The sequence below is a fragment of the Erpetoichthys calabaricus genome, chromosome 6 (assembly GCF_900747795.2).
Source record: "Erpetoichthys calabaricus chromosome 6, fErpCal1.3, whole genome shotgun sequence".
NCBI classification, from domain to species: Eukaryota; Metazoa; Chordata; class Cladistia; order Polypteriformes; family Polypteridae; genus Erpetoichthys; species Erpetoichthys calabaricus.
This window is the reverse complement of record NC_041399.2, coordinates 57,221,426-57,246,542: the sequence shown is the minus strand read 5'-3', so window position 1 is coordinate 57,246,542 and position 25,117 is coordinate 57,221,426.

The following is a 25,117-nucleotide window of genomic DNA, read 5'->3' as shown; positions in this document are numbered from 1 at the left end:
AAAAATAGACCATGTTCTCTTGTATGCCGCTGAAGATATTTAAAATTTCAATTGCCGCTTTATGGAAATTTGGGCAAACAAATACAGTTACTTAATAGTCATTTTCACTTTACAAACCACAATGAAGCAATGAACGCTAACACTCAATCATCTTCACAGTCATTTCAAGTACACCTTGATGCATCCTGCAGAGCAACAAGATGTCTAAAATGGGATTGGATGTCACAATCACATCTCAGTCATTCTCAGCACTCAGTTTAATCAGCTTATTACCTATGATGCCCATGTGTCTACTTGCTTTATGTTGAGAATTGTGACTACAAAAAATCGTGAGAGAGTTGGAAAAGCCAAGAATTTCACTAACAAGAAAAAAATTCCACAAAATTAGACCAATCGAAGAATTTTTGAAGACAATAATACAAAGAAAATTAACAGAATATCCAGAGAACCGACTGTAAAGAAATAGAAACAAAACAATAGAAAAATACAATCAAAAGTAAATATTGGTATAAATCCTAAGAATGATAAAATATCAGCATCCTAATAAAAGTAGGTATAACATAAAGTAAATAACAAACACAAAAACATCATAAATTAATTTAACCAGATGACCCTTTTGACAATGGTCATAATCTGTTTGCAGTGATTCAGAACTTTTAAGATGGGCTGTTTTCAAATTTCATGTGACATTTTATACATTTTGATAATGTTAATGTTGTAAATTTTAATTTTGTACCTCCAGGTTTTAATTAAATTTTTATTTTGAGAATTAATGTTGTTAATAATGGTGATTATATTTTTAAATTATTTTTCTGGCAACAAAATTTTGTTTTTTGTGTGGTGGGCTCCATTTTACATTTACATTTACATTTACAACATTTAGCAGACGCTCTTATCCAGAGCGACTTACAACAGTGCTTAGTAGTCTACGACTATTCTTCAGTCTTTAAGGCTAGGATTAAATCTACTGTCATTAAACAAGTTACTGCTGACCAAGTTGTACACAAAACAATGCTAGAAGAAAATAGTAAGTTGTTAGTACATTTTTTTTTTTTTTTTGAGAAAAGGGTAGAAAAAAAAAAGTATGGGGACTTTAGTCCCCCAAGTGCTGTTTAAAGAAGTGTGTCTTCAGACGACGTTTGAAGACAGTGAGGGTCTCCGCTGTTCGTACAGCAAGAGGAAGTTCGTTCCACCACTGAGGAGCCAACACTGCAAAGAGTCTTGATGCATGTCGTCCTCTTCTTTTAAGTAAGGGTGGTTCGAGACAAGCAGTGCTTGATGTTCTGAGAGAGCGAGAAGTGACACGCTGCTTAACCAGTGCTGATATGTAAGGTGGTGCAGTTCCAGTTTTGGCCTTAAAGGCAAGTGTTAGGGTTTTGAACCTGATGCGGGCAACCACAGGGAGCCAGTGCAGGTTCCGCAGCAGAGGTGTAGTGTGTGAGAATTTGGGAATATTAAAAATGAGTCTTGCAGCTGCATTCTGGATCAATTGAAGTGGTCGTGTTGCCTTTAGTGAAAGTCCAGACATCAGAGAGTTGCAATAGTCCAGCTTAGAGATGACCAAGGTCTGGATGAGAAGCTGAGTAGCCTCTGCAGTGAGAAAGGGGCGGATTCTCCTGATGTTGTAAAGAAGATATCTGCAGGACCTGGAGAGGTTGCTGATGTGTGGAGAAAAAGACAATTCTTCATCTAGAGTGACACCAAGACTTCTTGCCGTTTTTGAGGGGACGATAACCGAGTTGTCAAAAGAGATTGCAAGGTCAAGATTCGGAGATGAGTTGCCTTTGATGTACAAGAGTTCAGTCTTGCTGGGATTCAACTTGAGGTGGTGGGAAGTCATCCAAGAGGAGATATCAGCAAGGCAGTTTGAGATGCGGGTTGAGACCTGCTGGTCATCTGGTGGAAAGGAGAGAATGAGTTGAGTGTCATCCGCATAGCAGTGGTAAGAGAATCCATGTCCAGCTATTACCTTCCCAAGAGAACCTGTGTATAAGGAGAAGAGAAGGGGTCCTAGGACAGAACCCTGAGGAACACCAGTGGTCAGTCTTTGTGGAGCTGACTGGGAGCCTTGCCAGGCAACCTGGAATGTCCGGTCAGCAAGGTAAGAAGCAAACCATTGCCAGACAGTGCCTGAGATCCCAAGACTAGAGAGAGTTTCCAGAAGTATCTGATGGTTGACTGTGTCAAAGGCTGCAGATAGGTACAAAAGTATGAGGACTGAGGACAGGTTGGTAGATCTGGCTGTGTGAAGTGTTTCAGAGACAGCAAGAAGTGCAGTCTCGGTAGAATGAGCTGCTTTGAATCCAGACTGGTGAGGGTCAAGAAGGGCGTCAGTAGTCTTCACATGGTTGCTGTTTATGGTCGCCATGCCTCTTGCTATTCACATGATACAGAGGTCACATTATGGATGATGTCATCATGTCCATCTTGTTTTAGATGGTAAAGTGCTTCCAACAGTGACCACGTTTCTGAATATTTTTTCAAAACCCTTGTGTTAGCTTTTGTAGAATCTATTGCAGGAGTTATTATTGGAATTAATGGATTTCATATTGGTTAATCCTTTCGATTGTGGTCCATTAGGTAGTTATACAATAAGTAAAGCCAAAATTAAAGATGGGAGATTGAGGAAATCACTAGCTAGAATTGAAAGAAGAGTTAATTTGGTGTTAATATATGATATCCTTAAAGTTCATGTAATATTTACTGTATAAGTGATCAATTCTGAACTGTTCAAGAGATTTGTTGATGTGAATTAAACAGAAATTATTACATGTTCAGTTTAATTCAGCTGTAGTTAATAACAGAGGCTTACTAAAACTATTTATTTACAAGATATATTTCCATCCATCCATCCATTTTCCAACCCGCTGAATCCGAACACAGGGTCACGGGGGTCTGCTGGAGCCAATCCCAGCCAACACAGGGCACAAGGCAGGGAACCAATCCCGGGCAGGGTGCCAACCCACCGCAGGACACACACAAACACACCCACACACCAAGCACACACTAGGGCCAATTTAGAATCGCCAATCCACCTAACCTGCATGTCTTTGGACTGTGGGAGGAAACCGGAGCGCCCGGAGGAAACCCACGCAGACACGGGGAGAACATGCAAACTCCACGCAGGGAGGACCCGGGAAGTGAACCCGGGTCCCCAGATCTCCCAACTGCGAGGCAGCAGCGCTACCCACTGCGCCACCGTGCCGCCACAAGATATATTTAATTCATTTAATTTCTACATATTTCTCACTCTTCTTTGAATGAAGGAACAAAGCATATATGTGCAAAAAAGAAATACAAAGTGACAATAATAAGACTCTTTTACAAAATATAAAATGCAACACTGAAAAAAGTCTTTAAAACAATGTTCTGACATATGCAAAGAATGAATTAAGAGATAGTAATGTTTAATATACATGGAAATTTCTGTATGAGCTGTCTCATGTCTGTGAGCTGCTTTCTTTTGAGTAGGATTTAATCCAATGTTATTTTAACAACTGCTATTCTTTTGGGAAAACTGTCTTTTTAATAGTAAAATCACACATTTCAGTCTGTGGCTGGACTAATAAAAACATACTTCATGGCATCATTTCTCTGATGCAGTAGAGAAAAATATAACATCAAAGGGACTTTAATGTTTCACAGAAGAGTGGTTCATATTTCTGCCTGGTATTGAGTTCAAAACTACTGCACGGTCCATTTTTACAGTAGATTTAATGGCTCATAGTTCATAATCAGATTAGCACTGGCTTATTGTATAACAAATTTTAACGGTCAGCTTCAAAGACTAACTTTATGCTATAATTGATCTTGGGGCTTCTTCATAATTTGCCATTTTATTAAAGTAGAGGTGAAAGAACATACGGTAGATGGTGTCAACATCAGTTCTAGGCAAGTGTGATTGTGTGAACTTTAAGTAAGATCAATACTACAGTTTATAGAATAAAAACATTTTTGCTTCACTATTTGAAATGACTAAATTTAACATACCTTGATAAAAATGCAGAAACATACACAGAAACAATAACAAATAATACATTTTAGTTCAAGGTTCATAAAGTGTAACTTCATTCCATATCCATTCACATTCATAATCCTCTCAATCCAAACTAGATTTGCAAGGAGCAAAAAAATAAGCACAGCAGTAGTGGAGAAGAAGAAGAAAGCCAATTGGAAATGGCTGAATGTCCACTGTAAGACACATACTGTACATACTTAGGTAATGAGAAGTCAATAGACTAAACAATGTATTTTTTATTTAATACACAAAGTCCCTTGAGGAAATGAATGATAACCCAGGAACAATATATAGTCAGTGTGCCACCTTATAGGTTCAGTAATTATATTTTAGGTATGAGAAAATGTATACAACCCTATGAGAAACCCATATTAGAAGATGCAAAAACAGTGTTATTGAGCTTCAACGATTTGTTGTATAACACATCTACTACATCCACATTTGGATCATAAGCAAAAATGTGGACTAACCCATCCATTGTTTAAGCTAATGCCAGACTGTTAAAGTAGCTTCAATTCACCAGTAGCTGTGGCTGCTCCCCAGTAATGGGCCTTGTGGACTGAAATTGATTTTGAAATTATTGACCTTGGGTTACGCGTTGCTGTCACACTCCTGGAGACTCATGTTGACCCAGGTAAGCTCTTAAATGTGCTTTCAGATTCACAGACCAAATAACTGATATGAGCCTCTAAACTCATCACACTGTAATGATTGTTTGAAATCAGCATGAGAAATTCCGGCTATTTGAATAATTGTTCATTGCAGAACCATTTGTGACTTTTTCAGAAGTAATCATAGTACTTTTACAGGATCATTAAGACTGAGTATGAGCTTACAAAGCAAAATAATAGTTAAAGGACTCATGTTATATAGGGTTGTGTGCAAAATAGACAAGGTAGTATCACACTTAGAATACAACACCATTGCTTAGGATTTTTTATGGAGAATTGTTTACTGAAGTTCAAAGAAATAATAAATAAGTCCATACAATTTGGACAAGTTGTTGTTAAGAAAGTGGACATTGGCAAGAGTTTCTATTCTTTCTGGCTCCTGTTGATGGGCCTCTTCCTCTGGCTGCACTATTTAGAGTGTAGCAGTAATGGGAAAATTAGGAAAACAAATGAGAAGAGCAGGTCAAAGTGGTCTTTTCAAACAAGAATTTTCTCAAATTCTTCTTAGTATATTAACACATGACATTTTCTACTTATTTTCCTATTGATGGTGACACCAAAGAATTACAATAAAGTATTTTGTCACTGTTGCTTGAAAAAGTTACACCCAGATAAAGAGGAAATTTCCTAAAGTGGAGATAAGTCTGAATACAAAAAAGCGAAATATGAACTTGACAGGGAACTTAAGTATGCTGAATGCAGATAGGAACAAGCTGGAAAAGCATTTTTTCCACCAGTGTTTGTTCCTCTGATTGTAAAGGCTAAAAATGATTACTGGTGACAGATGGAAATCCCCACAACACAGACTAATCCCTTTCTACCTAATCAACTGAACAGTTTTTACTGCAGGTTTGACAGTTGGTCTCCCACCTCACAGGTCTTTGTTTATGGCTCTGCACCACTTAACACATCTGTCCTTCAATATAATTCTTTCTCCCTTTGGCATCACTGAACATGAGAACACTGTAGTAAAACAGCTAGACATCTTCTGTCCCTCCACATTAAGGCACTATGTTCACGAGGTAGCACTGAGAGCTTTAACTTGTCTTTTGCTCAAACCAGAGTTCATTACCCTTTCAATGTTTCAACAATTCTGCAAAATGAAAAATATTTTCTGTGTTAACATTTATTTCCATAGCATAATTATTTACAAAAAGTACAAAAACTAAAAGAAAGAAGTTCAATTAAAAATTAACAGATGAATGAATGGATCAATTAATTAAAAATAAATGCTCCAAGTACTGTATATAAATTAATAAAAATATGGAGTGAGTGTGGAGTGAATATAAGTGTCTAAAGGAATCAAGCATAACTTAAATTACTATTAACTACATAGTAAATGTAGTTGTAATGTGTTAAAATTCAGAGTCTAATGCTCTGGTTAAATGGTCATTATGGAAAGGAAAACTAAAACTCCAACAGGTAGAATTCTGGAGAAAAAGAGGGGTTCCCCACTATTCCAACACCCCCCCCCCCCCCCCCCAACCCCTAATGGCAATCTACAAAGCATAAATGGGATAAACTTATTAATTATCATTATGATGTCATGTCCTGTAAGATTTCGTGTAGCAGATCTCTTCAAAAGTTGTAGTATCTATATCCACAGAAAACTGTAAAAAGAAAACAGAGATAAATATTGGATAGTGACGACTGTAGTGCTTATTATAATTGACTAGCTGTGTAAAACCGTGCTGTAAAAAGCCTGGGGTCCTAAAAACTATTGAAATTGTCAGAAAAAAAATTGAAATGTAGAGATGTCAAGTAATTGAAAGGAACTACTCTGGACATCTCTCTCCTAGGAGGTTTCATTTTGCTGACGCGCTTACCTCGCTTGTGTATAAGCGGCGGGAGGAAAAGTAAAAGGGATACCATTTTGCTGAAGTACTTGCCTTGCTTCTGTATTAGCGGCTAAGCGAGTGACTGTTTCTTCAGAGGTTTTGTTTTGCCGACGTGCTGGCCTTGCTTGCATATCCTTGGAGGTGGAGCCCTTACCTTTACCACCTCTCACTTCCGTGCCGGACAGACACACACACTTCCATGCGTAGACGTTTATATGTAAGGTTGCAATTGGCAAAAAAATAAGAAAAGTCCAAATTAAAACAATGGATTTTTAGAAGTTCGTTTTTTTTTTTTTTTTTAATATTCCACTATTATTGCCCTGGTGTATCTCCATCAGTTAAACATTCCAAAATTTTGGTATATGGAAACAAAAGGCTTTACTCTAATAATACGCAAATGAATGTTAGAGGTTCTAAGATTCCGATTAGGATTTTAGAGGGGACAGACAATGCAAAATCCAAAACTGAACAAGATTGTTCAGAGATTTAAATGAACTTAGAACTTTATTGACAGGCAACGTAATTGCTAGGAATTTCTCTTGGAGTCACATCCTTATACATAACAAGGTAAATACAAATACTGTATACAACACAAAATAAATGACACCAACACAACATATGCATTAGTAGTGCAAATATACATAATGCAGAATTGCACTCCTACTATTAAACATTTTTTAGTATATTTAATGCTATATACTATAGGTGAGACTCTTGCTAGCTACAGCCAATGCATTTCATTATTATTAGGTTGTCAGGTCATGCATCCTTTATACTAAGTGTATTTGACTAAAAACAGAAGTGTACAGTCATTTTTTAGCATATTAAAATCTTATAAGAGATCTAACTCGTGGAACGTTTCTTAAATAAAATAGTGCAGTTTGACTAATATGGTTAATTTATAATATAGAAGTTCAGTTCTGAATCCATAATAATGTATAGATTCTTTACTTCTGGCTTGATTTGTAAAGCCAGATAACCAAAATAATTTCATTATTGCTTCCACCAACTACAATTTCAATTTTTTCATAAATGAACTTCATTGTGAAATGATACTAAGACACAATCAAAGGACTTAGAGTCTCAGGGTCATCTGGCACTATACTGTAGAGAAATAAAGCTGTGGGTCATTTGCATAGTTGTTGTAGTTCACCTTGTATTTTGAGATAATCTGATTTGGAGTGAGAATAACAGTGGGCACAGACTGCAGACACCAAGACAGAAGGAAGTACCTCTAAAGTTATTTTTGTTAAGCATGGATTTACTGACAGTAGTCTTTAAAAAAATTTGGAAGAATGTTCAATCAAATGAACATTTGCAATCATTTCTAGTATAGCATCAAGGACACAAGTGGACAGTGAGTAATTATTCTATGAAGTTCAGGTAAATCTGTAGTAGTAAAGCAGTTGAAGTTTCTGAGTAATGAGTATGTTAAGATTCAAGAAGATTTATTTTTAGAGGGCTGTATTATAATATATCTTACTTGTTTTTCTTTAAAAAAGATTTTAGCCTCTGATTTAGAATTCATTCCATGAATGGAGCTGGGTTTAACTGATGATCTCAACATTCTGATTTCCTGCATTATTGTTTAGAAGTTTAGAGAAGAAGGATTGAACTGCTGTTTTGTATTTAATTACATGAGCCCTCAGAATTTTATGGTAAGCTGTTAATTTAGTTTTCCTCCATTTTTAATTTACTTTTCCTCCATTTCCTCCATCTGCCTTACAACTGTCACTTTTGAGTTCAGAGACTACTTGAGTTTTCCATGGTGCTATAATAGTAAAGAATTTCTTAAAGGTTTTTCAGGTGTGGATACATCTGTTGTGGCCCGTTTCACTATTTACATTGCTGTATTGGAATCAGCACTTAATTCAGACTATTAAGAATATTAGCAAACAATTACAAACTGGGGAAGTGACCTTTTTAATAATAAAAATATCTGAACATTTGTTTCTTCAATATCTCAAGTCTGTCACAGATTCTCTTCTTGACTCACTTTGTTTTCCATCCCTACTGATGCAGTAATCAGGGCTGCCAATCAAATTTAGACTCTTCTGCTACTAATGCTAGAATCCTGTTTATAGATTTCACTACACTAATATCATAGCTTCTCCACAGTAAATTCCACAGTAAAAAATTGGATTGGATGTCTTCAGATCTTAGACTTCTGAGAAACAGACAGTGAAGCCATGGATCTATCAGTCAAGATTCCTGACCATGACCACAAAGTACCATCAGGGGTGTATTTGCCTGTTTTTTTCTCTTTCTGCACCAATGACTGCCCCCCATAAAATTTCTTAAGTTTTTCTGACACTCTCCTGACATTTCCCTGACTGGCTTAATCACAAAACTACTCTGAAAATGGTGATGATTGTAGATTTTAGAAGACAGTTCTTCTTCTTAAAAGTCTGCTTTTAAGACTTTCACCTTCAGTGGAATGAGTAAAAGCTATTTACATCATTATTACTTATAGTCTGAAATGGAATGAACATATAATTCCTACTATGAAAAATGGTCAAAATTGTGTTTTTTTCTTTGCAGCCTTAAAGGTTTAACTTATCATAATCAGTGAAGTCTCACTTCCACCATAATGATCTGGTTTGGCAGTGTGCTTTCTCAGTCAAAATATGAACTACAACATTTTGCATGGACAGAAGAAATGACTGAATTCCTGGAACTTGTCTCTTAATCAAAGACTACTGTCACCTTGGCAACCATACCTTTCAGTTATTACTATCATGGAAATGTCACCAGTCACTCAAAACAAGAACCACTCTGCACATACTGTAAATAGCTTCTATCACAATGTAGTCATTCTGGGGAATCACAATTTTTGATTTAGTTCTGTATCAATTAGGTCTCCAAAACCCTCCAACAAACCTAAATTATTTTCAATTTTAAAGATTTCTATAGCATTGTGCATTAGTGTAATTCTGTTCATCACCATATTGTTTTATGTATTTAATGTGTTTTTGCTCTATGATACAGTATATATGCTTTTGTTTATAATATTTTGTTGATGGCATATATTGTATGTTGTACTCTCAGTTGTATTTTACTGTTGTCACTATGTGTTATGATGTGAGTGTTTTCCAAATAGTGAAATGATGTGAGGCGTTGAAAAAGACCCATAAACCAGGCTAGGGCCTTCCATGGCCTGTCTAGAGTAATCCTTCATCCCAGGCAGCTTGATCTCCCAACACCACCAGCAGGTTTCGTCCTACACAGACCCAAATAGGGGTCAAAAGTATCAACAATGACTTAAATGTTCCAAAATACACAAAAATATCAAAAATGCCTTTCATTAAGGAACAAAAACCAATAAATCCTTTGTTTTAGAAGGAGAAGATCAATGCAGAATTTTTATAAAAAAAGATATTTATTTAAAAATCACAAAAAAGGACAAAATGTCTCAAAAGGCAGTCCAAAAAATAATGCAGAAAATGGTAATCCCAAAAACAAATGCAAGAACACCTGAAACTAAAATAATCAAACAAAAGCAAAACTCCAACAACCATCAATGAAAAACTTAGACCTGCTTTCCGTTCTCAAATATATAGGCACAGGGTGGTCCTTCAGCAGTGACATCAGTGTGGTCCTGTGTCTTGGAGTTCCACCCACTCTCTAGACAGCTGTTCATGTGCTTGGTGGGTACATGGTGGGAGTAGTTCTCTGGCCAAAGTCTAAAGGTTAATTTTGTTTAACACAATAACAGCAGGCCTGCAAAGGTTTTTGATGCTAGAGTAAGTACTTCCTTCTTCTACAACATCACCAAGTCTTTGGATGGCTAATTTAATTTCTTCCTTCAATTTCATGGTCTTTATAATATATGACTGGTATGGTAGCCAAAACAAGGACAAAGAACTTATAAGATTCCCTACTTTTATTTTTTACTTTTATGCACAATGATACTCATGATCAAATGCAGCCATGAGTCATGTCAGCCACTAAACATTCCCCTTTACATAAATACATCCATACGCACTTCCAGACTGACCATCTGCAGATCAAAAACTGCTCCATTATGACTGATCTAAAAGAAAGGTTCCTTCAGACTTGCCATCCAACTATCTTTCAGACTATACCAACAAACTATTTCCTTCCATCGATGCCATCTTAGACTATGTCCCCACTACTGCATTTTCATTAAAAATGCAGAAATTAGTCTCCATTTTTGCCTTTGTCCACACTACCAAAGTGTTTTTAATCCCCAAAAACTGAGACTTTTGAAAAAAATAGCTCTTCAGAGTCCCATATTTCTGATCACAGAGTTGCAATTTGGATGGGTGAAAACAGGGAATTTTGAAAATGCAAACTCTAATTGTGGTCTGATTCGTGTTGTGCTTTTTACAAGGCCCTCCCCAGACTGGATCTTTTTCATTACATTTTTTGACTTGCTATGCTTACCTTATAATCAATTTCCTTCTCATCATCAGTCCAAACAAAACAATCTTTCATTTTATTTTTGTATTCACTATTGCTGTTCTCTTTGTGTAAACACAAGCTGCAGATAAATGTCTAGCATGGAAGACACTACCTCTTATTGTTTCTGCTAGTGGGCACATGCCCATGAACAGCTATGCCATACGTATATGTCTTTGGTTGTTTTTGGTGTGGGTGGAGATGCTTTTGTAAACAAGGTGAAAACACACACGTGGACAAAGAGTGTTTTCATGAACAAAAGCTGTTTCTAAATGAAAATATAGTACTATGGATGTAGACTTTATGGCTAAGAATCATTCTTTCTTCACAAGGCACAGGCACACACACTTGGAAAGTTACCTGTTTCAATCCAGTAGGGGTGAAAACATATGGAATGTCTGGACTTATCCTACATCCTGATGCACATCCTGTCCTGCATCTGTACTTCTACTCTGTTTACAGTGTCTCATACACCCTTGACTTGCATTACACATACAGAGCGCAAATGATTGGCATGTCACCTAAGTTATAATATTTTTTGTTAGTATTGTGGCAGTGAATCAAGTTCTTTGCCTTTTCTCTTCTTTCTTACATTGCAGCATTTTATTAAAAGCATTCAGTCTCTGCTGCTCATTTTTGCTCCATTTAATTCATGTGTGCAGAGCTATGCCAAGTTTGTTTAAAACATGCTGCATGACATATTTCTTCAGCAAATCTGAACATGAAAGTGCTAAACAAAGCATTTTAACAGCTTGTAGATGTGGCATTAGGCTAAAGCGTCCACATTTTTGACGCTTCCAAGGCTAATGATGCACAGAAGACAAGTAATGTCATCAGCTGCTAACCGACCTTGCAGTAGTTTATCTTACAATTTATTTTAAATTGCTTACTTACTTATTTTATTAAGATTATGAGACTTAGGATCAAGAAGCATTTCATGAAATTCATTAATGTGTACATGTATAAAATTTGACAAATCTGAATAAATATATGTAATGAATTATAGTTTGTATTCTGTTTAAATCATATTTTATTTGCATAAAAATCTAGCAACCCTTTATGGAAAGTATACTTTAAAACTAACTGAAGTGAATTAAATTGGAGGTGCGCAGGAGTTAACACTGTGGTCTCACAACTCCAGAAGCCTGGGTTTGCATTCCAGGCTAACATCTGTGTTATGAGTGTTTATGTTCTCCACATGTTCAAGTTTGAATTTTTCAGGCACTCTGGGTTTCTCATTTATTTCAAAGTTGTACAGATTATCTTAAGTGGTGTCTTTAAATTAGCGTGCTTTATGTGCTATGCGATGGGCAAGGGTTTTATACGTGCTGTGACATAAAGAACCTTGACACACGAAAAAAGGTTTGAAGCAGCCACCCATATACTTAATTCCTGGCAGCAAAAAGTCAAATATGGAACAGAGTTGTGTTCAGAATTGAGCCCAAGACAGAACTGAATACAAGTGGAGATTGATCGGCTTTTAAAGCAGGTCGGCAGAAGTGACGTCATCGGAACCCAGAACTGGAAGTGACGTCCTCAGGGCCGGAACCGGAAGTGACGTTGTTCAGCCGGAAACTGGAAGTGGCCTCATCAGAATCAGGGAGAAGTTCCAGTGTCTGGTCTGCAAAGATAAAAGTGAAAGGTTTACTGCACCCCACCACCCCCTGGCCTGGCATGGAATTACCTTCTTTTGGTCCTTCTAGCTTTCTCCCATGTACACATGTGTGACAATGCCTATTCATGTTGATGTAGGCTCTCACTCCTCATGACTCTGGGATGGATAAAGTGAATTCATAAAATGGATGCATGAATAAAAGTAAAAATATAATTCTGCTGGAAAATAAGTATTTACAAAATTAAATTGACTGATTAATTTAACTATTTATCATGGTAGTAAAAGTAATCTCAACTATTACTGTTTTGATATACTGTATCTTCAGTTTTAATGCTTGCCTGTTAGTCTGTTATTTCTTCGTTCACAAATATAACATCCAGATGTTAAGCTTAATTTATGAAGGCAAGTTTATCCAAAAAACTAAGAAGATACAGTAGTCTATAGCAGTCCACCATCTATCACGTTCAGGAATCTCTGCATGACTCTGGACTACTCACTTTCATTCACTGTTGTTTCTTTCTTCTTAATGCTCAGAGGATCTGAGCCTCCCTCACTAATTATGCCCCCCAACACCATGTTCATTCACTGGTTCTTTCTCAGCTGGACTTTTGGAACTCTTTCAGCTGCTGGGACTTCTTTCAACTGCTATGCAACCTAACCAGCTCCTTCAGTTGGCAGCTGCCCAACTGGTGTTCTCAGTTCCTTGTTTTCATTCCTACTTCTTCTCTCCTTCACCGTCTTCATTGGCTTACTTTTGCTAAACTGATCCAGTTTAAAACTCATCTTGACTTACGGTTCCCTGAATGGTTCTTCTCCTCAGTATCCTTAATCTTTCGTTTCCCCATATATCCCTTCAATAAGTCTCCATTCTGCCTCTGCCTGTCTGCATCTTTTGAAAATGCACACCTTTTCATTAAATGTTTTGTGACTGCTTAATATTTTGACTTGTTATAAAAATTTGTAGTCCAAGTTCCTATTTTATATATTGTTTAATTCACAGTTCAGTATTGTGTGTTTGAAAATGTATTCTTCATATGGTTGATTCATCTGCCCATTCAGACATCCTTACCCATTTTCATAGATATGAAATAAAATTTTCCTAAACCACTTCTGTTCGATATGTCTACAAGTTAACATACCTTTACTAAAAGAAACAAGCTTGGCAGGAATTAAGAAAGCCACAAACCAGAACAAGGCAGAAAAAAAGCAATGATTTTAAAGGCTTGGGGATTAACAAATGAAAAAGGAAGAAAAACTGAACCAGGAACATGTATGCAAAGTTAACTAATAATAATAATAATATATTTTATTTATTTGTAGGCGCATTTCTAAACACTCAAGGACACCAAACAATAGACAAAATACAGATTATAAACAGAAGTAAAATACAAAAGTTAAAATCAGACAGAGCAATTGTAATCAAAGAGAAAGAGCAGTCTACAGTATAGCTGTGTTTGCACTGCCAATGAGTTTAGGATACAAATTTTTGTCTTAGTTTAGCTTCAGGTATAGTTATAAAGTAGTAATGCAACTTAATCTTGCACATTTTTTATCTTGTTTTCTATTGCTTTTCACATTTGCACCCACTGATCATTCTTGCATGTATTATAACATGCTTTGTAAGTCACTTTTGATAAAGGTGTCTGCTAAATAAATAATAATAATAGATAGATAGATAGATAGATAGATAGATAGATAGATAGATAGATAGATAGATAGATAGATAGATAGATAGATACTTTATTAATCCCAAGAGGAAATTCACATACTCCAGCAGCAGCATACTGATAAAAAACAATATTAAATTAAAGAGTGATAAAAATGCAGGCATAACGGACAATAACTTTGTATAATGTTAGCGTTTAACCCCCCAGGTGGAACTGAAGAGTCGCATAGTGTGGGTGAGGAACAATCTCCTCAGTCTGTCAGTGGAGCAGGACATTGACAGCAGTCTGTCGCTGAAGCTGCTCCTCTGTCTGGAGATGATGCTGTTTAGTGGATGCAGTGGATTCTCCGTGATTGACAGGAGCCTGCTCAGTGCTGCTCATTTTCACGGATGCCAAACTGTCCAGCTCCTTGCCTACAACAGAGCCTGCCTTCCTCACCAGTTTGTCCAGGCGTGAGGCGTCCTTCTTCTTTATGCTGCCTCCCCAGCACACCACTGCGTAGAAGAGGGCACTCGCCACAACCATCTGATAGAACATCTGCAGCATCTTATATATATATACAGTATCTTATATAATGCTCAATATTGTAAATAAAAAGATATTTTTGTCAAGCAAATTATATTTCAGATTGTAGAGCAGTGTCGCAATAATGATCACTTTCTTTCATTTTGCAGAAAAGAGGGAATCCAAGCACAGTCATGCATTTTTCATTTTCTGCAAATGTATGTTTGATTTGGAACAAATATAAAACTTTCATGCAATTTATGCCCATTCTCAAAACAGAGGCATCACGTCTTGAACGAATGTAAAGCAGTCTATCAGCTTGACAGTTTTACAAGAAAGAAACACAGATATTTTTGTTCTGCCTGCTTGAACTGATAGATGATTAGCAGTACAGATGAAATCAAGTGCAAGTGTACAGTCCTGCTAATCAGACTAGGGTTGCTTCAGGCAGAATGCGTCCCTTTTGCCAACTGCTGCTGATTCATAATTCATAATCTGATGTTTGCAACTGATTGCTGAGGTTTGGCTATATTCTTCATTGTGGTCTAAGATAAATAAATAAAGCCATGGTACAATCCATCATTCCAAGAGCTGCACAAACACAACCAAGAAGAACAGAGCTTCTGTTTTCTATCTGTACAAAAAGAATGGGCAAGACATCCGAGGAACAGTACTATGTGTCATAGCCACTCAAGTCTGTAAATGGAGATTGGTTGCAAAGAAACTCGAAACCATAGCACACAAGTGGGATTTCTTAGCAATACTGCTTTTTTGTGTGTAAAGATATTTTGGAGAGCCTATACTGTTTTTAATCTGTCAGCAATCGCTCCATATTGTAGTGTTTGCAATGCAGCATGAATGCTTTGCCCAGCATCAGACACACTTCATGGCCATAATTATGTCACACTAATTGAGTTTAGGTTTTTATACTGTATGTTTTATAGACATCTACCCCCTGTTTGACATAATCTGTGATATTTCGTTTGCCAAGAACCTTTTTAAGCATTTAGTCGTAACTTTAAGTTAATCAGCTACAGGAAACCCCAAACCTTTTTGCCTTTTGATTTAAAATTCTGAGTTGTTTTTTTTTTTTCTTTTTTTTTAACCAGCGCTTAAATCACTGGAGAGTTGGCAGCATTTAAAGTTTATCGTGGTATTTATCTCTTTCAAGAACCAATCCAAAAATGTTCTAATTTGCCAAAGTTTCTTTATTAAAAGATTATGTTATATTAATTACAAGTCTTCTTTCCTTATTTTCATACATTATAATATGTTTAACTTAACCTAGCCGTGTATAAGCTCGCATCAGGCACATGTTGCTATTGTGAGTCATGTTTTCTGAACCTTATACACAGTGTTTACAGTGTAGCAGCTGTTTGTTTATTGTTAGGCAATCAGATGAGATAAAATTTCAGAAGTTTAGTCTGTGCCATTTACATTTTTACCAGTCAGAATGCAAAAACTGGTTTGGCAGAGATAGCCTGGCTCTTAAATCACAAGAAATCTGCATAGACCAGTTGCGTAATCTAGAGGAAAAGGGAATGCCAGTTCATTTAAATGGTATCCACTAGAACTGCATCCATGTGAAAATTTAGTTAGTGTCACAATCTCTGATCACCTTATTTATAAGTGTGATGGATGGCCGCCGAGAGTTTCCGGCCCTCACCCCCAGGCCGCCAGAAGGAGCTCTCCCGACAGCATGGACGGGCCCCGAATTCCAGCAGGGCCTCATGGACTATGTAGTTTTTATGCACGGCCCTGCTGGATACCTTGGGGACCACCAGGAGTTGCTGTAGGGAGGCTCTTGGACTCGTATATGCCCTATAACCCGGAACTGCGTCATAATCCCATGACAGGAAGAAACGATGTACTCCCGGGTTGAAGATAAGGACTGTTTACCCTGACCCAGAAGGAATAAGGACTTGTGGGTAATGGAACAGAAACACCTCCGGGTCAGGGGGTATAAAGGACTCTGGGAAAGCCCAGACATTGAGCTGAGCTGGGCGGTAGGGTGGCGAAGTGTCTGGGAGAGGAGGATTGGTGTTTGTATTTGGAGAATTGATTTATATGAGTAGTGTGGAGTGGAGGGTTCTTTGTGCACGTGATTATTGCAAAATAAAAGAGTCTTGGACTTTTACCTGGTGTTTGGAGTGGTACCTGAGGGTTCAAGGGAGTTCTAGCATCCCCCTACTGCTACATAAGATATATCAATTTTAAGTGATACATTTAAGCATTTTGCTATTTAAAAAGTGACATTGTTGTTAGGGTCTTAAAAATACAAGCTAATTTAAAAGTAAATTCATTGGCATACTAAAAACTCTCTACCTCAATCACTGTTCTGCCTCTGCAGTGATGAGGTTGATTTCTGTAATAAGGAGTTCAGAATGATGAGTTTCTCCATTTTTAGAGGATACCCTTCTTCTGTTGTGGACAAGCCCCTCATTTAAGCCAGGATTAGACATCATAACATCCACTCTAAGAGGAACACCAATAATGAAACCCACAACCAACTGGTGCCTCCATTTCATCCTAACATCCTATCTCACCCACTGGTCATCAAACATAATTTTTACAAGAATGATCTTTTAAAATCTTAATACCTATCCACAAGTATTGTAGTTCATCCAACAGTCATATTCTGATTTGAGTATAAGAATAATATTACAGTTTTGTCCTTACAACACCTTTATTCTTTTTCCCTGTTTTGTAGAGTAGGGTTTCTGTTTTCCTCCTCTTCTTCTTCTTCTTTTGGCTGCGCCCATTAGGGGTCGCCACAGTGGATCATCTTTTTCCATATCTTCCTGTCCTCTGCATCTTGCTCTATTACACCCCCCAATTACATGTCCTTTCTCACCAAATCCATAAACCTTCTCTTAGGCCTTCCTCTTTTTCTCTTATGTGGCATCTCCTTAATATCCTTTTCCCAATATACCCAACATCTCTCCTCCGCTCATGTCCATCTCTCTGACTTTGTCTCCCAACTGTCCAACCTGAGTTGCCCCTCTAATGTACTCATTTCTAATCCTGTCCATCCTTCTCACACCCAATGCAAATCTTAATATCTTTAACTCTGCCACCTCCAGCTCTGTCTCCTGCTTTTTGGACAGTGCCACCATCTCCAACCCATATAACATAACTGGTTTCACTACCGTCTGTCACAAATCACTCCTGACACTCTTCTCCACCCACTCCACCCTGCCTGCACTCTCTCCTTCATCTCCCTCTTCCACACTCTCTGTTACTGTGTACTTTATCACTCTAACCTGCTGCACATCTTTCCCAGCTCGGTCCTTCTGTTTACCCAGTCGATACAGGTTCCTTTCTATTAGTGTTCAACTTCTCATAAAACTCATCATTCGCCTTTTCTTTAGCCTTAGCCACCTCTCTCTTCACCTTACATCTTATCTCCTTGTACTCCTGTCTACTTTCTGCATCTCTCTGACTATACCAGTTCTTCTTCACCCACTTCTTCTTCTGTATATTCTCCTGTACTTCCCCATTCCACCACTAAGTTTCTTTGTCCTCCTTCCTCTGTCCAGATGTCACACCATGCACCCTTCTCCCTTACCACTTCTGCTATAGTTCCCAGCTATCTGGTAACTCTTCAATTCCACCCATTGCCTGTCTTGCCTTCTCCCTGAACTTCACCTTATAGTCTTCCTTTTTCTACTTCCACCATTTGATCCTTGGCTCTGCTCTCAATCTCCTCCTTTTCTTGATATCCAGCGTCATCCCAGAGACAACCATCCTATGCTGCCTATCAGCGCTTTCCCCTGCCACCACTTTGCAGTCTCCTTGAGACTGACCCTCCTGCATAGGGTATAATCTGCCTGTGTGCAACTCACTCCAGAAATCTTCCTTCTCATCCATAGCACACCCAACTCGCGGGGCTTATGCACTAACAACATTCATTATTACGCCTTTAATTTCCAGCTTCATAATCATCACTCTGACACTCTGTTCATCTCCAAAACACTCTTGACATACTGTTCCTTCAGGATAAACCCTACCCCATTTCTTCTCCTATCCACACCATGGTAGAACAATCAGAACTCACCTCCAATACACCTGGCCTTACTCCCTTTTCATCTAGTCTCTTGCACGCAGAATATATCAACCTTTCTTTTCTCCATATCAGCTAACTCTCTTCCTTTACCAATCATACTGCGAAAATTCAAAGTTCCTATGCTCAGTTCCACTGTCTTTACCGTCCTCTTCTGCCCTGTCTCCGGACACACTTTCCCCTTCTTCTTCTTTTTCTTCTTCTTCTGCCAACAGTAACAGAAAGGTTGGACTGTCTTCTAAGTTAATATCTTTTTCTGGAGGCAATTATCTATCACCTTCTATAACATGATTAAGTAGGCCACACATTCTGGTCAGCTGAATACAAGAGTTAATATTACAGTTACTATGCTGCTTCTGTTCTGGTGGGGAGGCAGAAAAGAAGAAACAGAATAATGAAAAATGGACAGGGAGAGAAGAATCAAGGTCGAAAAACACATGCAGAGGTCAAAAATACTTTGACGCCAAACAAAACTGAAACTGACAAAATCAGAATACAACCCAATCTTAAAATCAGAAAGGAAACACTCAAAAAGTATTTTGTCCTGAATGGCTTTAGGAAAGCTTTCTCCTACCACAGTGGACATTTGTTTGTTAACTGAATCCAAATTTTTGGACACCAAGAAGAAATTCATTGCTACATTAATTACCTTCTATCTTCGTAGGATTACAATGCGCAATTTTCTGACATCACATGATAGCAACAAAATACTATTATTTTGGAAACTTTACATTTTTTTTACAATTGAAATAAATCTTTTTGAGCAGGCAAAAATATGCTTTCAGAATATTCTGAATATCAGGGATTCAGATTCTATAGTTTTTTGTGAAATGTTCCTACTCTGCAGTTTGATTGACTTATTTTTTTTTTGTTTTTACCATAATAACATTTCTTGTTTTTATTATCATGTAGCAATGAGTGTGTGATTTGTGCTTATATGTAACTTTTCTGCTTTCAATTAATTTTTCTCCTATGTTTCTAGAACCTTTTTCCATATTTCTGAATATAAATATTTCACTATCAGTTATTTTTGTTATGGATTTGTGTTATAGAATGATTTAAAATAATTATCATTTATTTTTATTTTACTACAATTTCATCTTGTTTTACTTTTGGGTGCCACTATTTGTTCAAGGAAGAGACTGCAGGTTGCTAGGTAATGGAAACAGGAGGTCACATTAAAGGATGTCATTGGAGCAACAATATATAAACTGGCTACTCAGTACACTCACTGTCCAAGTATGACTACTTTGTGTGCTATTTAAAGTGTTTCAGATTTCTAATTAATTAACTATATGCACACGATAGTGCTGATGTACTTCCGGTGAAATCTCAACCAGCTCAGTCACTTCCATTGTCCATACTGCAGTTTTGATTTTTGTTTAGTGGTGATATTGTCCAAGAAAAGTTTAAGTCTCAGTGTACAGATAGCTCTATGACCAAACATTGTTGCCTACCTTTATGTTGAGATTCTAGTAAGTACAACAAAGTACTTAGTTTTCATACATTTCTCTTTGGTGTGGAAATCCAATTGAAATGGATCGTCAGCATCCAGAGAGAAAGCTTTATAGTTAGTCCCCATACCTAAGTTTGAAGCTGGCATTTTAAAAAAGAGGATTTTTGCAAGCCAGAGTCTGAGACAGGGTGGCAACTATTGAAGAAGGGAGGGGTTCCTGAATTATTTCAGTGGAACAATTTCTCCATTTCACTATCAAAACTGGGAGTATGGGAGAGGAGAAAGCAACTAGCAGAGGATGACACGCAGGGCAAGGGGGAGGATGATAAAATTCTTGAGGACAACGAGAAATCCAGCAGTTATCGACCTAGCACTTGGTGAAAACATGTCTCTCAGAGAGTAGATCCTCCAGCTGAGGAAACCTATTGAGACCCTTACAATGAAGCAGCAGCTGGGCATTCACCATTTTGCTGGTTCAGACAGAGACATTCGATTTTTTAGCATTGGTGCCAAGCACCACAATGGATGGATTCTCTGCTTGCCTTTTGCTGCACTAGTTAGAAATAATGTGTCCTACTGTGTAGAGTTGCCATTTTCATTTTCTCTCTTGTTATTGATTATGTAATGCTAGCTGATTCTTTTCGTGACTCATCCCTGGCTGATATAACTTGTCCAGCACCATTGCAATATTAAACTTGAATACATATTCACCTGTCCTTGAATAAAGTTTAATGACGAGTTATTGAAATTCTGTTTTCTTTAAGAATCCTAATGTAATCACATATTTGTCCCATGTAAGTTCATAGTAGACACAAGTTTTTAATGGTAAATGTAGCTTGAAACATATACATTAGCTTGAAGCCCTTCTCCTTTTTAGCTCCTGATGTTTGGCACAGTGTTGAATAATACGACTTGTGTTATTTACTGTAAGTCTTGAAGTGATCAGATGAAAAACTCCATAGCTACTCTGTTTTGATATCAGTGCACAGAAGTTCAGCAGCTGGCTGACGTTGAATCTGGAAGACAGCGTGCATATAGGCTATTGGCAACAAATATACAACTACTTCTCAACTTTGATTTCTGTCCATATTTTGGGTTTACACGTTTCATAGGCTTGTTTTCCTGATTTTGATAAGACTCATTTATTGACTTTGAATTCTACTTCTGATCCATTTTCAAAGTTTCCTGTATGGTCTGTAGGTTTTCAGTTCTTGGCAGAACAATAATATCATCAGTGCAACCATGTAAAAGTTAGCATTGTGGGTAACAATGAATTGACTCTAAAAACAAATTTGTGATAGTGTCTGAAAGTATTCTTGGTTATTGAATTCTGGCTAGAGTTTATTTTGACCGTGATGTTTGTCTGATGTTTTGGATTTAGACAAAGATTTGTCAGTCCTTATAGTATTTGCTGTTAACAGTTTATAGTTATTTTTCATCTGCTGGTCATTCAATTTTTGAAATAGTGGCAAGCTATTGTATATTCCATCTTCTGGACTCATTGCTAACAAACAAGATGGCTGCCAACACCAAAATAAGTCTACAAAATGGTGTAAATGTGATAAAATTAAATGGCAATCAAAAATCTAAATATTTGAAAATTAGAACTTAAACTATACAGTAATCCCTCGCTATATCGCGCTTCGCCTTTCGCGGCTTCACTTCATAGCGGATTTTATATGTAAGCATATTTAAATATATATCGCGGATTTTTTGCTGGTTCGCGGATTTCTGCGGACAATGGGTCTTTTAATTTCTGGTACATGCTTCCTCAGTTGGTTTGCCCAGTTGATTTCATACAAGGGACGCTATTGGCAGATGGCTGAGAAGCTACCCAACTTACTTTTCTCTCTCTCTTGCGCTGACTTTCTCTGATCCTGATGTAGGGGGATTGAGCAGGGGGGCTGTTTGCACACCTAGACGATACGGACGCTCGTCTAAAAATGCTGAAAGATTATCTTCACGTTGCTACCTTCTGTGCAGCTGCTTCCTGAAGCGACATGCTGCACGGTGCTTCGCATACTTAAAAGCTCGAAGGGCACGTATTGATTTTTGATTGAAAAACAAACTCTGTCTCTCTCTCTCTCTCTGTCTGCTCCTGACGGAGGGGGTGTGAGCTGCCGCCTTCAACAGCTTTGTGCTGCGGTGCTTCGCATACTTAAAAGCCAAACAGCCCTATTGATTTGTTTGCTTTTCTCTATCTCTCTGACATGCTCTGCTCCTGACGCGCACTCCTTTGAAGAGGAAGATATGTTTGCATTCTTTTAATTGTGAGACGGAACTGTCATCTCTGTCTTGTCATGGAGCACAGTTTAAACTTTTGAAAAAGAGACAAATGTTTGTTTGCAGTGTTTGAATAACGTTCCTGTCTCTCTACAACCTCCTGTGTTTCTGCGCAAATCTGTGACCCAAGCATGACAATATAAAAATAACCATATAAACATATGGTTTCTACTTCGCGGATTTTCTTATTTCGCGGGTGGCTCTGGAATGCAACCCCCGCAATGGAGGAGGGATTACTGTAATAATAATTTCAAATGATCACAAAAAATAATATTTTAACATCAACACATCTACAAATTATTCTAGTTCCTAAAACAAAGCATGGACCTCATACTAAGCCAAAGCTTCAGGCCTCTTAGAATCATAAATATACATGCTGAACCTCCAATACTTGATTATCAGTTGCAGACACTAATTCATCAATTAAATAATAATAATACATTTTACTTATATACAAAAAACATATTTTAGCTGTAATATTTTCTTTATTTGTTATCTGTATTGTTTTTTTCCTAGCTGTATTACTTTATTTATTTGTTAGTAATTTGTCCATTAGCATCATTAGAATTAGCGTTTGTTGTACTATTCTGCAGTGAAAATAAAGTTTCAAAATTAAATAAAAATGTGTTTGTCCTGACCAAGGCTGCTGTATTCATTCCCAGCTAGCTTAGGATACAGTAATGTTCAGCAGCTTCTGAATTTTATTGATTCTGTGTCAGTTGTTTGTAGTGGAGCAGCACTCCTTATGCCCAAAGCTGAGAATGCTTTAAATCTTTTGATTTGGCCTTTTTTACAGTGAATGATGGACACATATACAGTGGTGTGAAAAACTATTTGCCCCCTTCCTGATTTCTTATTCTTTTGCATGTTTGTCACACAAAATGTTTCTGATCATCAAACACATTTAACCATTAGTCAAATATAACACAAGTAAACACAAAATGCAGTTTGTAAATGGTGGTTTTTATTATTTAGGGAGAAAAAAAAATCCAAACCTACATGGCCCTGTGTGAAAAAGTAATTGCCCCCTTGTTAAAAAATAACCTAACTGTGGTGTATCACACCTGAGTTCAATTTCCGTAGCCACCCCCAGGCCTGATTACTGCCACACCTGTTTCAATCAAGAAATCACTTAAATAGGAGCTGCCTGACACAGAGAAGTAGACCAAAAGCACCTCAAAAGCTAGACATCATGCCAAGATCCAAAGAAATTCAGGAACAAATGAGAACAGAAGTAATTGAGATCTATCAGTCTGGTAAAGGTTATAAAGCCATTTCTAAAGCTTTGGGACTCCAGCGAACCACAGTGAGAGCCATTATCCACAAATGGCAAAAACATGGAACAGTGGTGAACCTTCCCAGGAGTGGCCGGCCGACCAAAATTACCCCAAGAGCGCAGAGACGACTCATCCGAGAGGTCACAAAAGACCCCAGGACAACGTCTAAAGAACTGCAGGCCTCACTTGCCTCAATTAAGGTCAGTGTTCACGACTCCACCGTAAGAAAGAGACTGGGCAAAAACGGCCTGCATGGCAGATTTCCAAGACGCAAACCACTGTTAAGCAAAAAGAACATTAGGGCTCGTCTCAATTTTGCTAAGAAACATCTCAATGATTGCCAAGACTTTTGGGAAAATACCTTGTGGACTGATGAGTCAAAAGTTGAACTTTTTGGAAGGCAAATGTCCCGTTACATCTGGCGTAAAAGGAACACAGCATTTCAGAAAAAGAACATCATACCAACAGTAAAATATGGTGGTGGTAGTGTGATGGTCTGGGGTTGTTTTGCTGCTTCAGGACCTGGAAGGCTTGCTGTGATAGATGGAACCATGAATTCTACTGTCTACCAAAAAATCCTGAAGGAGAATGTCCGGCCATCTGTTCGTCAACTCAAGCTGAAGCGATCTTGGGTGCTGCAACAGGACAATGACCCAAAACACACCAGCAAATCCACCTCTGAATGGCTGAAGAAAAACAAAATGAAGACTTTGGAGTGGCCTAGTCAAAGTCCTGACCTGAATCCAATTGAGATGCTATGGCATGACCTTAAAAAGGCGGTTCATGCTAGAAAACCCTCAAATAAAGCTGAATTACAACAATTTTGCAAAGATGAGTGGGCCAAAATTCCTCCAGAGCGCTGTAAAAGACTCATTGCAAGTTATCGCAAACGCTTGATTGCAGTTATTGCTGCTAAGCGTGGCCCAACCAGTTATTAGGTTCAGGGGGCAATTACTTTTTCACACAGGGCCATGTAGGTTTGGATTTTTTTTTCTCCCTAAATAATAAAAACCACCATTTACAAACTGCATTTTGTGTTTACTTGTGTTATATTTGACTAATGGTTAAATGTGTTTGATGATCAGAAACATTTTGTGTGACAAACATGCAAAAGAATAAGAAATCAGGAAGGGGGCAAATAGTTTTTCACACCACTGTAGATTAAAGCAGGATATATTGACTTAATTAAAATGTAGCACACATCTTCTTCAGCAGTTGTCTTTAAGTTTGTCTTTCAATCTGTCCCTTTTAACCACTGGCTACAGCCATCTGCAACTCTAAGCTACCGAGTTATAATCTTCTC